The 16,124-nt window shown below is 40.9% G+C and overlaps 1 protein-coding gene across 6 annotated transcripts in view; it reads left to right on the top strand.

Moving 5' to 3' along the window:
* Nucleotides 1-554: 554 nt before the first annotated feature.
* Nucleotides 555-16,124, top strand: part of SYNE2 (spectrin repeat containing nuclear envelope protein 2) — a 328,786-nt gene continuing 313,216 nt past the window's right edge. For all 6 annotated transcript variants that reach the window (XM_044924868.2, XM_044924865.2, XM_044924866.2 and 3 more), the window contains exon 1: nucleotides 555-687. The gene's annotated coding sequence lies outside the window, so the exon portion shown is untranslated. The remainder of the gene's footprint in view (nucleotides 688-16,124) is intronic.

The following is a 16,124-nucleotide window of genomic DNA, read 5'->3' as shown; positions in this document are numbered from 1 at the left end:
AGGGGCCCTGCATTCTGCATTAAAAACAAGCGCCTCATCTTCCTGCCAAGTGACACACAGGTCTGGACCACGCTATAGGAAATACTGAACCAGATCTTAAAGGCCATCTAATCCAAATTTCTCGTTTTACAAAGGGTCCATAAACGTTTACGGACTTGATCAAGGTCTGGTATCTAATTCGCAGATCTGCTTTTCTTACCTCCACTTCCAAGACCTAGGAGTACGAGAATGTTAGGGAAGTTTCTAGCTGAAATCGACCAGAAAAGCTTGCTTGAGGGAGTGTGTGACATTCTCCCCACCCTCGGTGGTGGTTAACCTGCATTCTGAGTTAGCGTCTCCCTCAGAGCCTCTCTGATGTTCCAGAACGTGGAAGGAAAGTTGCCAGTCCTGGGCTGCGGCGGGGCGTGCGGGGGGAGGTGGTTGCTCCGCCTCCGGCCCTCGCGGGCGGGCTCGACACTGGCCACCGAACGGCGAGAGCGGGACTCGGCGGCGGGCGGGGAAGGCGCGGGGCGTGGTTTGCAGCTTTCCGAGCGCCAAGGAGCTGAGCGCGCTCTGCTGCGCCCCGAGCCTTCCGCTGGACCAAAGAAGCGAGCGGGAGACCGAGCAAAAGGCGCGATCGAAGGAGCAAGGCGAGCGGGGCGCTGACCGGGCTGGCCGCAGCCCGCGCCCTCTCTGGGCCGGCAGCGGGTGAGCGCGGCGGCGGCGGGGCCCCTGTACCCCGGTGCGCCCCAGAGGGAGCGGACTGTGGCGAAGAGGGAGGAAGAACGGGAGGGAGGAAAAGGGGCGGGGGCCAGGGAGAGCCAGGTCCCCGAGCTGAGGGAGGGGGCGGCAAGAGACGGGACCCGAACCACTGCGGGGGTCCGAACCGGGCCCCGGGAAACTTTGCCCGGCTGGGAAGAGCGGGGTGCGTGGAGGGCGCCGCAAACTTGTCAGCGGGCGGGGCGCTCCGGGGATTGGAGCGAGCGCCAGCGGGTGGCGTTTGTCTCTCCGGCTTCTTTGTGTCACCTCCGGTCCCCAGCCCGCCGGTCCGCCCGCCTGGGAAAGGGGCTGCGCGGGGGGCTCGGCCCCGATCCACCCGCCGCCCCCGTCGGGCCCAGGCCCCGGGAGCTAGCAGTCGGCTGATTGTTTTCGTTCCTCGCGTCACGCTTGGGCGGGAAAGATTTTGAACGCCGCGTGAGCTAGAAGGCAGAGAGCAGCGGCGCGGAGATTGCCAGATAGGGGGGCGGCGCGAGGCTCGCCCTGGGTCCCCCAGGACTGGCGGGCGGGGATCCGCCGGCCCCCGCACTCGAGGAACCGCGGCGGCCGAGCGCCTCCGCGGCGTGGGCAGCTCGGACGGCTCGGCTTGTATATTCCGAAAAGATTGCTTGCGGTCTTTGTTGTCTGAAATTGCCTTGCGCCTCTGACGGTAGCACCTTCTCCTTCTGAGGTGGTTTTCCTTCTGTTAAAAAAAAAAAAAAAAAAAGAGCGAGAGATTTTCACTTGTGTGAAATCAGTGCCATTCCAAACAACGTTAGCCACCCTCTTTGATGGAGGTTGAGGAGTCCTATGTAACCTTTGCCTTTGTGGGCGCCTGTTATTTCCGAAAGTTATTATTTTCCCCTCCTCTAGTGGAAGGGCGCGTCTGAGCGAGATGCCAGCAGGCACGATTGTGTACATGCACCGGCAAGTCAGAGCCAAACCCAGGAGGTTCTTTCCAGCAGCTCAACACTTTGGTGTCGCCTTTGTTAAAAAAAGTTTGATTTCAAACAGCTTTCACCTGCTTTTCTAAAAGTTCCCAGGGCTTCGAAGAACTCCTTGCAGATATTTTGTGGTTGTGCTAGGATGAGTTCGACCACTTTTAGGGTTGGGGTTAAACACCGGAACCACACCTGGCCAGTTCACCGCTCGGGTCCCTGCCCTTGAGCCGTTGTAAACATCATCGGGGTGAGTGTTCACCTTTTATGAGATGGAACATTTGGTGTGTCTTTATACTTTAATGCGTGACTCTTTCTTTCCTTACCTTTCCTTTTTGGAGAAGTCTCTTGAGACTCTCCCGTACTCTTCTTGAGATAATTAACTGATTGGCCTTAGCTGTGCCATTACATCCCCCACCCCCGGGAGCACCCGAGGGAGAAGAGAACAGGTGTAATCCTCATTAAGTTTTTTTTTTTTCGCCCCCCTTGGTGAAGACTCTGGGGATGTCAAAATAAGAAATAAGTGTAAATCCTTAGTTCTCTGTCCATTTATTTAAGTTCACGAGCTCTATTTGAAGTCACAAAAATAAAAATCAAACCAGCTTAACCTTAGGTTAGCTTAACCTTGTACATTGATTGTTTTTGGTTTTTTTTTTTTAATCATGTGAATAAGTTTACCCAGTTAGAAATTTTACAAGCATTTCAGTGCGTTCGTCCTAAGTGTGTTTGCAGGATATTGCAGTTTGCTTAAAGAACTGAGTCAGAGTGGGATTATTCTTGGGTCATGCCCTTAATAGTATATCAGAGTTTAATATAAAGCTCAAAACCAGGATCAGTCAGGTCTTGATAGGTAAGGGAAGATATTAAAGGCAATTACTTCATTTGTCCTTACTCATATGCTTTAACTATAGACTTTCAATAATTTCACAAAATTATTCTTTCATGTACTCAAATGAATGCTTACCTGTGGCAGCCACTGTGCTGGACTCTGGAGTTTCAAATAGTACTAACCATTTATAAAATACTGATTTGGTACCAGTAGGTGCTTCACATAGATTACCTCATCCATCTAATAAATATTTATTGAGTGCTTTCAGTGTATTGTGGTAGGTGCTGGAGTTATAATAATGCACAGGACAGCTGTGGTTCCCGCCTTTATCTTAGTTGGTGGGGAGGATAGGCAGAACATAAAAGACATCACTAAACTAATAGTAGTTTTTAAAGTGTAAATCAGATCACACCACTTCTCCTCTATGTAAAACCCTCCAGTGGCTTCCGTCTCCCTCTGAGTGAAAGGCAGAGGCTGGTCAGTGGCCTCGGTGTTTACCCCATGTGATCCTCACCGCCCAGTCCTGTCTCTTGATTTTGTTTTCTGCTCTTCTTTTTCCTCATACTTCTATATCCAGACTAGCTTCCTAGCTATCTGCGGGCTGTCACACTTGCTGTTTCCTCTGCCTGGAATGCCCCACCATACTATATGGTTCTTTCTCTGATCTCCCTCACTTCTTTACTCAGTTATATTCTCTATGAACCTTCACTGAAACCCAGATTTAAAATCATAACCCACTTGTAACTCCCTTATTCTCCTTTGATAACTGATTTTTTCTCCCTCCATTTCATCATCTAACACACTCTATTTTATTTCTCTGCTTATGTTCTGTCTTACCCTACTAGATTGCACACCTCATCAGAGCTATTGTATTCACTGCTGCATCCTCAGAGTCAGCACCTGGCATACAGTAGGGACTCAAACTATTTGTTGAAATAAGAAAACCACAGGATGCTGAGACATAGAGTAACCAAGAGTTCCGAAGTGAATAGTAAGAAGTCTTCTCTGTGAAGGTGACATGTAAGCCGAGACAAGTAGCATGCAGTGTGTTGTGGGTGAGGAGGTGAGGAGAGGAGAGAGGCATCGAAGAAGATTAGCTGAGGAGGTAGTACTGAGTCGGAAAAGAGTTTGGTGGTGCATGGATTCATTGGACCTGAGAGAAGGTCTTGAGGCTGAGTACTGTCAACTGCAGGGAGAGAACTCAAGGGAAAAAGAACGGTAATCAAATGATGGCAGAGGTTGAGATGGTTGGATGGCATCACTGACTTAATGGACATGAATTTGAGCAAACTCAATAGTGAAGGACAGGGAAGCCTAGCGTGCTGCAATCTGTGGGGTCGCAAAGAATGGGACATGGCTTAGCGACTGAACAACAACAGCAGCAAACAGCTGACAGGTCAGGCAAGGCCTCATTGGCGAAGGTTTGGATACATTCACAGTGAATTCTCATGTATACCCTGTTGGCTCTATGTTATAGTTAATAAAATTGAAGGAACTTTCAGAGACCCAGCAGGTGAATGGCACAGCCTAGGATAGATAGGAAAACAGGTTCTCAGATCCCACTTATATTTAACCACCGTGTGTGTGTGTGTGTGTGTGTGCATGCATGCATGCGCGCGCTCAGTCTGGATTGTAGCCTGCCAAGTTTCTCTCTCCATGGAATTTTCCAGGCAAGAATCCTGGAGTGGGTTGTTGTTTCCTTCTCCAGGGGATCTTCCCAACCCAGGGATCTAACCCGCGTGTCTTGCATCTCCTGCATTGGCAGGCAGATTCTTTACCACTAGCACCACCTGGGAAGCCCCATTTAGCCACTATGCCAGCATCAAAAGACATAGTCTGTATTCTGATGGAGCTGTTTGTCTAGTGAAGACATGCCGTTGCAATACACATATGGCAGTGCTAGAAAAGATGTACTCTCAGGGACTCTGGGAGGAGGAAAGCATCCATTTCTGCCTCTGGAATGGGAATGGGACAGGACAAATTGGAAAAAAATGGATTTATTTTTCCTAATTATGAAATGTTTCAGATTAGCTATAATTAAGAAATAATCTTAACATCATTCAAACGCATAGCCCATTCTTCACTTTACTGTGCGCTCACTGTTGTGTTGTTGTTTTTGCTTTCATATTTTCCAATGACCTGGGTTATGCGGCCCCATTCCTACCTTCACCAAATTAAGAATTGTGTCTGTGATAGTGTAAAACCAGTTATGTTTAAAGCTTGTAATTCTTTGTGAAGTTGCAGGTTAAGTACTGTTTTGATTGTTGTCTTAAACTCTGTCCTTTCTGGGTTTTGTGTGATAATTTTAAAAACAGTTTCATTGAGTGTAATTGATATACAGTAAGCTGCATAAATTTAGTGTTAAATTTGATAAGTTTTTGACTTATTTGTAGACCTATGAATCATCTTTCCCTTTGGTCCCTTCCTATACCCTGTACCCTTCTTTCCCAACCGATGATAGCTCTGACTCTATGGATTAGTTTGTATTTTCAGAGTTTTATTCGCATGGAACCATATAATATGTTTTCTCTTTTGTCTGGGTTCTTTCACTTAGTGTAATTGTTTTGAGATTCATCTATGTTGTTCTGTGTATCAGTAGTTGATTATTTTTTATTGCTGAGTGGTGTTCTGCTGTATGAATATATGCCAGTTTATTTGTCCATTCACCCACTGATAAACATTTTTTTTTTTTTGCTAGTTTTTGGATGTTAAAAATAAAGCTGCTGTAAACACATTATATTCAGTCTTTATATGGACATCTGCTTTCATTTTCCCTGGGTAAATGTCTAGGAGTAGAATGGCTTGGTCATATGGTAGGCGTATGTTTAACTTTTGAAGAAACTTCCATACTTTCCCAGACATTCCCAAAGTAGTGTGTGAAGGTTCCAGTTGCTGTGCATCCTTGCCAACACTTGGTATGGTTAAGCTGTCATAGCCATTCTATTAGATGTGTAGTGGTATCTCATTGTGTTTTAATTTGCATTTCCCTGATGACTAATGATGTGCTTATTTACCATCCATATTATATCTTTTTTTGCTGAAGTTTCTGTTTATATTTTTTTGTTCATTCTTCATTGGATTGGTTGCTTCCTTATTGATTTTTGAGTTTTTTATATATTCTGGATACAAGCTCTGTATCAGATATGGATTTGCAAATATTTACTTTCAATCTGTTGTTCATCTTACATTCTCTTAACAAATCTATGAAGATCAGGAGTTTTAATAAAGTCTGATTTATCAATTCTTTTATGGAATTACACTTTTGATGTTATACCTAATCTTTGCCTCGCTCAAGATCACAAAGACTTTTTTCCTAAGAGTTATAAAACTTGTAGAAAAACTATAAAAGAATATAAAACCATAAAGTCTTTCATTTTACTTTTTGGTACATCTACCTTGAGTTAAATTTTGTTTATGAAGTGGAATGTGGGTTGAAGTTTACTACTGCCACTAGAACACTTGACAAGTTTTGGAGATGAGATAATGCCTGCAGACAATGTCTTTGGGAAGGGGTGGGCGGGCATTTGCTATCGGCATCTGGTGGGTCAAGGCCAGGGATACTGCTAAAGATCTGCAATGAACAGGAGAGATCATCTCAACAAAGACTCATTCAGCCAAAATGTCAATAGTGTCAAGGTAAAGAAACCAAAGGCTATTTTCTTGACCTTCTCAATGTTTTGGCTATTAGTTTTCTTTATATTTTCTATCTTCTATTTAATTGATTTTCACTCTGATCTTTATTATTATTTCCTTACTGTGTGCTTGAAAAGGATGTTTTGTATGTGCTTGAAAACAATATTTGTTCTAATTATTCCATGTCAAGAGAGCATACCATCAACAGAGCATCACTATTCATGCTAACCTTGATTACTTAGCTGAGGTAGTGCTTGTCAGGTTTCCCTGCCATAAAGTTGCTCTTTTTTCTGCATTCTGTCCTGTACTTTTTGAGATGGAAGTTACTATGTGTAGCCCACATTTAAGGAGTGGAGAGTCATGCTTCTTCTCCAGGTGACAATCTCTGACTTTTAATTCTGGTATTTAGACCATTTATATTTAAAGTGATTATTGATTATAGTTCACTTTAAATTTATAATTTTACTATTTGTTACATGTTTTTCTTATCTTTATTTCCTTTTTTCTCTTTTTCTGTCTTTGGATTAATTGAATTTATTATCATTATAACTTATTTATTTATTTTTTGCTTATTAGCTAACAGTCCTTTTTTTTTTTTTTTAATTTGACTCTTGGGAATCTTAGTTCCCTGACCAGGGATTGAACCAATGCCCTCAGCAGTGAAAGCATGGAGTCCTAACCCCTGGAGTGCTGGGGAATTCCCTAGCTATCATTCTTTATTTTGTTATTTTAGTGTTTGCTTTTGGGTTGATAACTTACCACAGTTTACCTTCAGGTGTTATATTATACCACCCAATGTACAGTCATGTAACTCATGAGAGCCTTGGAATAGTTAATTCCCATTCTCTCTGTTAACCTTTGTGATATTGTCATACATTTAACTTTTTGTCTGTTATTGATCCCATATTACATTACTATTTTTTGTTTGAACAGTCAATTATTTTTTTAAAGGAATCTAAAACCCAAGACATCATATATTACCCATGTTTTACACAGGTTATATTGTTTATTTTGCTATTACCAAGTGAAAATAAATTATACATATTGAGGTTATTGGATTCATTTTTATGAATATGTATATATTCTAACTTGTAATTTTAGTGTAAACATTAAAGTAGTAGTGAAATTTGGAAATCAGAGCATAGTTCATTTTCTTAAACTAAATTACTGAGTTGTCATTGAGCTGATCATTGCTGTAATAGATACTTCAGGATACTGTGAGGTCTTACAAGATTCAGAACACCTGGACTTGGAGATCTCTATGCAGGTATTGATGAGCGTGCTGTCTTTTCTTTCCTTAGGGCAGCATTAGAAAAAGGGAAATTTCAGGAGTGAGTCCTCCCATGCTGACATTATCCAGACCCTGAGAAACTTTCAAAGCATTTCTTTCTTCCTATGGTATATGAGGTAAAAAGCACTTGGTTATAGCTACTTGGGTCAGAGTAACACATTTGACAAAGTAAACCTGAAGCTTCTGCTTGTCAGTGTCCATATTTGGTTGAAAACTCCAATCTGAGATGCAGTTCTTAGAACTCACCAGAATTTCCTATTTGTTGCTCTGCTTTTAGTTAACTTTTAGTCTTTTTTATCAGTGAGGATAGAGTGGGTACCCTTTCCTTCTTGGTATGTCTAAATGTACTCCTATTCTGAAGGTTAATACATTGACAAACACTCAACTATAAATGACTGGGAAAACTTAACTCATCCAGCAAATTAACTTACTTTGTAAATGTTTGTTGAATCTGGGCTCTGGCACATTGATGAAAATTTATGTCTCCTGCCCTTTGAAAGCCAACTCTCTTTTAAGAAAAGGGCCCATAAGCACAGGAGCATGCATTCCCATGTGGTAATTGGTGATCACTGCAATGGAGATACGAACTAGGCAATGGGTGTAAGCTTAGAGCAGTGGTTCTCAAAGTGTGGTCCAGGGACCAGTAGCATCAAACCTACTGGTTCAGAAATGTAGAGGGTGAGGCCCAGCGATCTGTGTTTAACAAGTCTTCCAAGTGATTCTGATGCATGCACAGGATTGTGAACCACTGGCACAGAGGATTAGATGATCTCTGAGATTTTTTCCCCTGGGTCCTAGTTTCTACAAATATGATTTAGAAATGTGATATTTACCACGTGGTACTTTAAGAACTATTTTGGCACTAATGAATTGTCAAATGTGCATTGTTATGTGGGTAAAACAGAAATCGAAAATGGTAAAGTTTTGTCTGACACTGGAGCCAAAGTAGATTTTAGAACACTTTATTATGAAAAATTTTAAATATATTCAAAAGCAGAGATACTAGTGAAATGAACTCCTATGTAAACATTCAGTAGAGGCACTCAGTCATGTCTGACTCTTTGCGACCCCATGAACTGCAGCACACCAGGCTTCTCTGTCTATCACCAACTCCCGGAGCTTGCTCAAACTCATGTCCATCAAGTCAGTGATGCCATCCAACCATCTCATCCTCTGTTGTCCCCTTCTCCTCCCGCCTTCAATCTTTCCCAGCATCAGGGCCTTTTCCAATGAGTCAGTTCTTCGCATCAGGTGGCCAAAGTATTGGAGCTTCAGCATTGGTCCTTCCAGTGAATATTCAGGACTGATTTCCTTTAGGATGGACTGGTTGGATCTCCTTGCAGTCCAAGGGACTGTCAAGAGTCTTCTTCAATGCCACAGTTCAAAAGCATCCATTCTTTGGTGCTCAGCTTTCTTTATGGTCCAACTCTCACATCCATACATGACTACTGGAAAAACCATAGCTTTGACTAGACAGACCTCTGTCAGCAAAGTAATGTCTCTGCTTTTTAACATGCTGTCTGGTTGGTCATAGCTTTTCTTCGAAGAAGCAAGTGCCTTTTAATTTCATGGCTGCAGTCACATCTCGAGTGATTTTGAAGCCCCCAAAATAAACTCTGTCACTGTTTGCATTGTTTCCCCATCTATTTGCTATTAAGTGATGGGACCTGATGCCATGATCTTTGTTTTTTGAATGTTAAGTTTTAAGCCAACTTTTTCTTGCTCCTCTTTCACTTTCAGCGAGAGGCTCTTCGGTTCCTCTTCACTTTCTGCCATTAGGGTGGTGTCATCTGCATATCTGAGGTTATTGATATTTCTCTTGGCAATCTTGATTCTGGCTTGTGCTACACACAGTCTCCTTATCAAGGTTATAGATAACCTGTTTAGTTAGAGCTCAGGCTATGAGATAGTTCATGTTTTGAGAAAGGGAACAGAATTAACTTACGCAGATATACGACCTGTTTTCTCCCACTTTGACTTTGGAGGACTAATTGTAGTATTCTGAGGAAAAGCCGATTGTAATACACCTGAGCTCTTCAGGTTTAAGTGATATGTTAATTAATTGATCAGACTGTAGGAGTTTGGGGCTTCCTAGGTTGTTCAGTGGTAAAGAATCCACCTGCTAGTGCAGGAGTCTCAGGAGATGCAGGTTTGATCCCTGGGTTGGGAAGATCCTTGGACGAGGACATGGCAACAGACTCCAGTATTTTTGCCTGGAGAATCCTATGGACCGGAGGAACCTGGCAGGCTACAGTCCATAGTGTCACAAAGTCAGATACAACTGAGCAACTGAGCAAGCACACTGTAGGAGTTAGCTAATTTTCATTTAAAAAATGCTGATTAGTAAGAAATAATTTTTATCTGAAGTGTAAATTGCAACAAAATAAATAAAGCTGTTCAGGATTGTTCCCCATGCCCTCAAATAAACCTAAAAAAACCCTGCAACAACTCTTGCATCTAAGTTGTTAGTACTATGGTAGGCTATAGTCAACGTTTGATGAGATTGTTTGATAAAATAATGCACGCTGGAACTTTTAGTTAAAAATTGTTAGTGGTTCAGAAAGAAAACAAGAGGATTTACTATATAGTCTGTTTATAAAGCAGTTAAAGGCATGTTTTATTATTTGTGCTAGTATGTTGACAAAGAAAATAGGTAACTAGCAATCGCTTGACTGTCTTTTGTAGTTACTCATTTGATGACATCGAGTAAAAAATTTTCCTCTGTTAATAGGCCTTTGTTTAAAAGAAAGTATGTTACCTTTGTAGTTTCTGTACTCTTTTTCATCAAAGAAAGTTCCAATTAAGTTGGGTAATAATTAATTTTATAAATAGTGTTTAGTCCAGAACTGATTATATTTCCTTCTGAGCCAAGTGAAAAGAAACTCTCAATCTATAACCACAGGTTGAAGGTTTGGTTACTAGACTGTGTTCGTGATGGTTTCTGAGCCTTGGAAGGTAAGCTTGCTCCTTTCATGCATCATCATGTTGTCTCACAGTTGGCTGTGTGTTTTCTTAGCAACAGCTGTTGATTTCTGGTTTGAGTTGGGAAAGTATGTTTTGAAATGATTCAACATATTCTTTCAGGTTATATATGCTTGCTGAACCTTAAAAGCTTACTGTTAATGTGGTGAGTTCCACGATGAAGGAATGATTTCATTCTCTTACTGTCCCTGCATTCCAAATCATTTTTCTTCTGTTTTTTTTTTTAGGGAATTGAGGGTGGGTATAAGAAAAGAGAAGAAGTCAATCTGGAAGACTATGAACCTGCTCCTTTATGACCCTGGAATAGAGCAGAACCAAAAATGGTCTCCACATGCTGATAGGATAAAATGTAATTTACTGGAGTCTTCATCTCGAGTAATACTCCAGGGTGCACAAGTACTAAAGGACAGTGAATTTTTGAAATGTCTGTGATATTGTGCAATGGTTATAAGTATAACTTCTGAAGTCAGATGGACCCTGGTTCAAATCCTTGCTTTGCCATATATTAACTGTGTCACTTTGGGCAAATTATAAACCTCCCTGAGTAGAGCTTCTTCATCTATAAAATAAAAGGCAAAATGTGACCTACCTCATGGGGGTGTTGAATATGTAATTAAGCATGAATATTACTGAGGCAACACGTGTAGTGGACAGTACAGCACCTATGATCAAACATTGTAGAGCGCCTGGTGATAAGTGCTAATTATTACATTCAGTTCAAGAGTGCAGTGAACAAGGGGCTAAGCGGCAGGTGTTAGAGGACAATCAGCAATCAATCAGGCACGGCTCCCTTTTTGCAGGAACTGGGACAGATAGCCTTGTAAACAAGCCACTCTAGTATGATCCAGAATGAAAGAAGTGCCACCTGAAGTGCTAGCAAAGTGCTATGGTCATTAATGCCCACTTTGGGGAAGTTAGGACTAATTTTGTATAGGATATTGACATTTGAACTGGGCATATAGCTGAGTTTAGAGTGTAGAGTAGAGCTTTCATGGGTGAAAAATGGAGGATAGTAGATTGCAGGCTGAAAAATATCACGAACTGAAGCACAGGGCTTGTGGCAGGTTGCAGTGGGAGAGGTCTAGATAGATGCTTTGTGGTTAGATTGTAGGGCATTTTGCTCATGGAAGCATTTGGACCATATTCTTCTTGTCAGTGGGAACCTACAGCATGCACATGGTATGAGCTCTATTTCACAATAATGTTCTGAAAAATGAAGTGGAGAGGCAAGAAATCCAGTTAAAAGGATGTTTTTAGAAATCTAGGTGAGTGATGAAGAAATTTAGAGAACAGAGTCAGAGGGGATTAAAAGGAGTTGGAAGAGAGAGGATTCTAAATTTGATGCCAAGAAGAATGCTGGTGCTATTACTTGAGACAGAGTTACCATAGAAGAAGGTGTGGGGGGAAACTGATGGTCTGGTGGCAGGATGGTCTACTGGGTCTTTTTTTAAGTTGAGGTACAGTTGATTTACAGTGTCATGTTAATTTCAGGTGTATAGCATAGTGATTCATATAGAGTGTATAGGAATTTTTATATAGAGTGTCTATGTTAATCCCAAATTCTTTATTTGTCCCCCTTCCTCTTTGGCAACCGTAAGTGTTTTCTATGTCTGTGAATCTCTCCGTTTTGTAATAAACAAGCTCATTTGTATCTTTTAAAAAATATATTCTACATAGAAATGATATGATACTTGTCTTTCTCTGTCTGGCTTCATTTAGTATGATAATCTCATGTTGTTGCAAATGGCATTATTTCCTTCTGTTTGCTGCTGCTACTGCTGCTAACTCGCTTCAGTCGTGTCCGACTCTGTGGGACCCCATAGATGGCAGCCCACCAGGCTCTGCCATCCCTGGGATTCTCCAGGCAAGAACACTGGAGTGGGTTGCCATTTCCTTCTCCAATGCATGAAACTGAAAAGTGAAAGTGAAGCCGCTCAGTTGTGTCTGACTCTTAGTGACCTCATGGACTGCAGCCTACCCGGCTCCTCCGTCCATGGGATTTTCCAGGCAAGAGTACTGGAGTGGGGTGCCATTGCCTTCTCCACTATGGCTGACTAAAACTATATATATGTGTATATACACACACCACATCTTCTTTATCCAGTCTGTCCTTATTTGTCTCTTATAACAATCTTTATTTTAAAGACTGTTCAATGCAGGGTCTTTGGGGCCCACAGATTAGTGAGCTGGCAGTTGGGAATTTAGTTCTGAAAGAAGGAAGCTAACATTTATTATGCACCTACTGTGTCTCAGGTTTATGCTGAGCATCTTCACAAATCATTATTGGAAGCAAATAGTATTTTTATTGATGAAGAAATAAAGGTCAAGAAGAGGCCTGATATTATAATGCTTAAACATTAACCCTAATTTCAAAGCATTTCTCACTTTTGTCATTTTCTTCAAACTCGTTGGAGCTAGAGGAGAGCTGGGGCTAGAAAGATTGAGTGAATGGGTACTGAAGGCATTGAACTGTCCTCTGTGGCACTTTTCATCATTTCTGCATTCAGACTCTCATTACATATTCTTTACCACAAGGAGAGAACAGCCCTCTAATTAGGTGGTTAGTATTTGTTACTCGAAGACTGTTGAGGAAGTTTCATAATTAACCATATTTCTGGAGTTCTAATATTCCTTTCCTTTTAGAACTGCTTGAAGGTTGAAGTCCCCCAAGACTGTGTTTTTCTCTTGTTTCTGATAAAATGGAAACATTTGGCTACGAGTGGGTTTTAACTTTATAAAATGAGCCTTGTTATATCGGGTTAGAGAGGATGAGCCAGGGCAGAGAGAATGATACTCTTTTCCTTAATGTTGCCACCTTTAAAACGTCCTAAGGTCAAGATCATGAATGCAGATAAAAATTAAGACTGGGAAGACTTTGAGCATGTCTTAAAAACTTTATGACAAAAATCCAGCTACACACATACAACACACACATATTAAAAAGCAAAAATTCGCCTTTGTGTTATTTTCACTTTCCATTTCTGTTGTCTCTGTCCCTAGAGATAATCACTGTGGACAGTTCTTTGTTTATCCTATGTAAATGTTTATGAATACTTGGAACCTTGGCAGTAATTAGGCAAAATAACTAGATTTTAAGCTTTTTCCTTTTCACTCAGATATTTAGTATCAGAGTTTATATTGAAGTTTCATAAATACAGATTCTTCTTTTAGACTGTGTTCTGAGAGCCCTGTAAACATCAAATGTAATTTACATTAAATGCTCTCAGATTACCTTTCAAATCAGTGACATACCTAGGATTAGAATTTAGAGAACTTGAGCTTCTCATTTGTTGCTAAACCAGTTCTGTTAGTTAATTTATTACACAAGTTTGCCAGTTAACTGCAACACTGGGCAAAAACATGTTTTATCTTATTTATTTGAGAAGAAAGGACAGAGAACTGCAAATTTAAACTAACATAAGCTCATTATAGTCACTATATTAATCTCTTAATTACTTCATATTTTGAATGCTTAGACAATATGTGTTCTGATAAATTTCTCTAAAAACTCATGGACCAAGTTAGTATAGGTTGGTATCTCTTGGCTGTTAGGCTACCCACTCCAGTATTCTGTCCTGGAGAATTCTATGGACTGTATAGTCCATGGGATTGCAAAGAGTCGGACACAACTGAGCAACTTTTCACTTCATTGGCTGTTAGGAATTTGAAGGACATGAAGTTCGGAGCCTGCACATTTGTGTTCAAGCAAGAGTTGCCAATAACTTGGTGTTCTCAGTAAAGGTGCTTATCGTCCCTGTTCCCCTAAATGGAGTAGATGGTGTCTATCTTGTGAGGATTAAAGAGGTAGTACATGTAAAATGTTTGGCACAAATTAAGAACTAAATATTAGCTCTTCTTTCTACTGTTTTATCATTATCTAATAGAGGACCTACAATTTTGTTCACCCATGTAAGCTGAATTTACCTGTTTTACTCTCGGGCTGTAACAAAGGAGACCTCATTACATTTCACTTTTATTGCACTGTAGGTTGTTGGGGTATGGTTTTTAAGCAGATACAGATCTCAGTACCTCTCTTAGCTTCTTAGCTAAATAAGTTAGAAGAGTTTCAACCAAAGGACTGCATACAATTTTGTTTTGTCCCAGTGGTCCTACTTCTCAAGATTCTTCATTGGTCCCAGTTTTGGTTCTACTCAGGAAAATACTGTAAAATGCACAAGACACTTTCTCGAGAGTGTTCCAATTGTTCATCAACGGGGAGAAATCTACTTAGGTGTATTCCTTTTTGAGGATGTTTTATGTTATATGAGTTTTGGGGGCTGGGGACTGGTCAGGGATCTTTCCATGGGGAGGGCTTTGAGAGAAGGAAAAAATATTTCTTTAGAAATCTCAAAACGGTAGTCTGAAATTCCATGAAGAGAAAATTTAAGATTTTCATATTCTAAGTTACTGGAGTTAAGGGGTCAGAAGGATTACTTATGTTTCAGGAAGTTTTTCTTCACTCAGAGGTATATAACTTCTAAATATTTTAATGATGTAGAAGACATACTGAGGAAAAAGTAACCTTAGAAATGGACAGAAGTAGGATTTTTTTTTTAAGCCAGACAAATTTCTAATGGAGTCCCTGCACATAAGTAACAACAAAGATAATTTTGTATACACAGAAGTACATTCCGTTCTTTCCCTGAGATGATGTAACCTCATGTCGGATGTTAAAACTGTGCCCACAGAACTGAAAACTGTATCTTTAGATAAACTCAGAAACAAATAATTCTGGTTGTTTCTCTTCAGGTGAGAAACTTCTGTGTGTTTAGAAATGGACACTAGTTTGCAAGCTCTGTAGGGAGTCAGGAGGGAAGCCTGGGAGAAGGAATGATCTCACAGTTTGAGGTTGTAGTAGACACTTGACTGGTATTCACTGATCTGCACTCCAAAACCTCCTAAATCTACTTCAGAACTCAAATCCCTTTTTCAGCCTGAGCGTGTGTGTGTGCTCAGTCTGACTCTTGGCCACCCTAAGAACCGAAGACACTCTCTATTTCTCTAGTTGCTTGATTCAATACCTTTCAAATAAATGAATACTTGTTGAAGAACGGCACTGCTGGCTGACACCCTAGAAAAAACAGCTTCCAAACCACACAACAGTTAATTTTTCAGTTTTGTTTTTTTTTTTCTCCTCATTTACTTTCCCAGTAACCAGTCATAATGCTAAGATTTCATGGTTAGGTAAGACTGGGTGTCTAGTATTTTGTTAGAACTCTACCAAAGTAGTACTGGATAGTTCCTTGGAAGTAAAGAGTTCAATGGAAACAAACTCAAAAAGGACAGATAGGAGCTCTAATTTGGTGAAGATTTGAATTAAAAATATCTCTAGAACAATTTCCTTAAAATTCTGGTCTGAAAACCTTTTGTTGCTGTTGTTTAGTCACTAAGTTGTGTCTGACTTTTTTGAGACCTCATGGACTGTGTAGCCCGCCAGGTTCCTCTGTCCTTGGGATTTTCCAGGCAAGAATATTGGAGTGGGTTGCTGTTTCATGCTCCAGGGTATCTTCCTAACCCAGGGATCGAACCTGCCGCTCCTGCCACATCTCCTGCATTGCAGGTGGATTCCTTACCTAAAGTAATTAGAAGAAATGTCATTTACTCTTTAGGTCATAGTACTCGCTAAACTAACTTTTATATACCAGAATCTGTGATCTACATGTTAAAATCTTCAGTGATTTACTGAGTGATTGAAGGATTTGCTAGTTTATTTGCT

This window comes from Bubalus bubalis, chromosome 11 (genome assembly GCF_019923935.1).
Source record: "Bubalus bubalis isolate 160015118507 breed Murrah chromosome 11, NDDB_SH_1, whole genome shotgun sequence".
Classification (NCBI taxonomy): domain Eukaryota; kingdom Metazoa; phylum Chordata; class Mammalia; order Artiodactyla; family Bovidae; genus Bubalus; species Bubalus bubalis.
The sequence above is the reverse complement of the archived record's forward strand: the minus strand, read 5'-3'. Positions and strand labels throughout refer to the sequence as shown.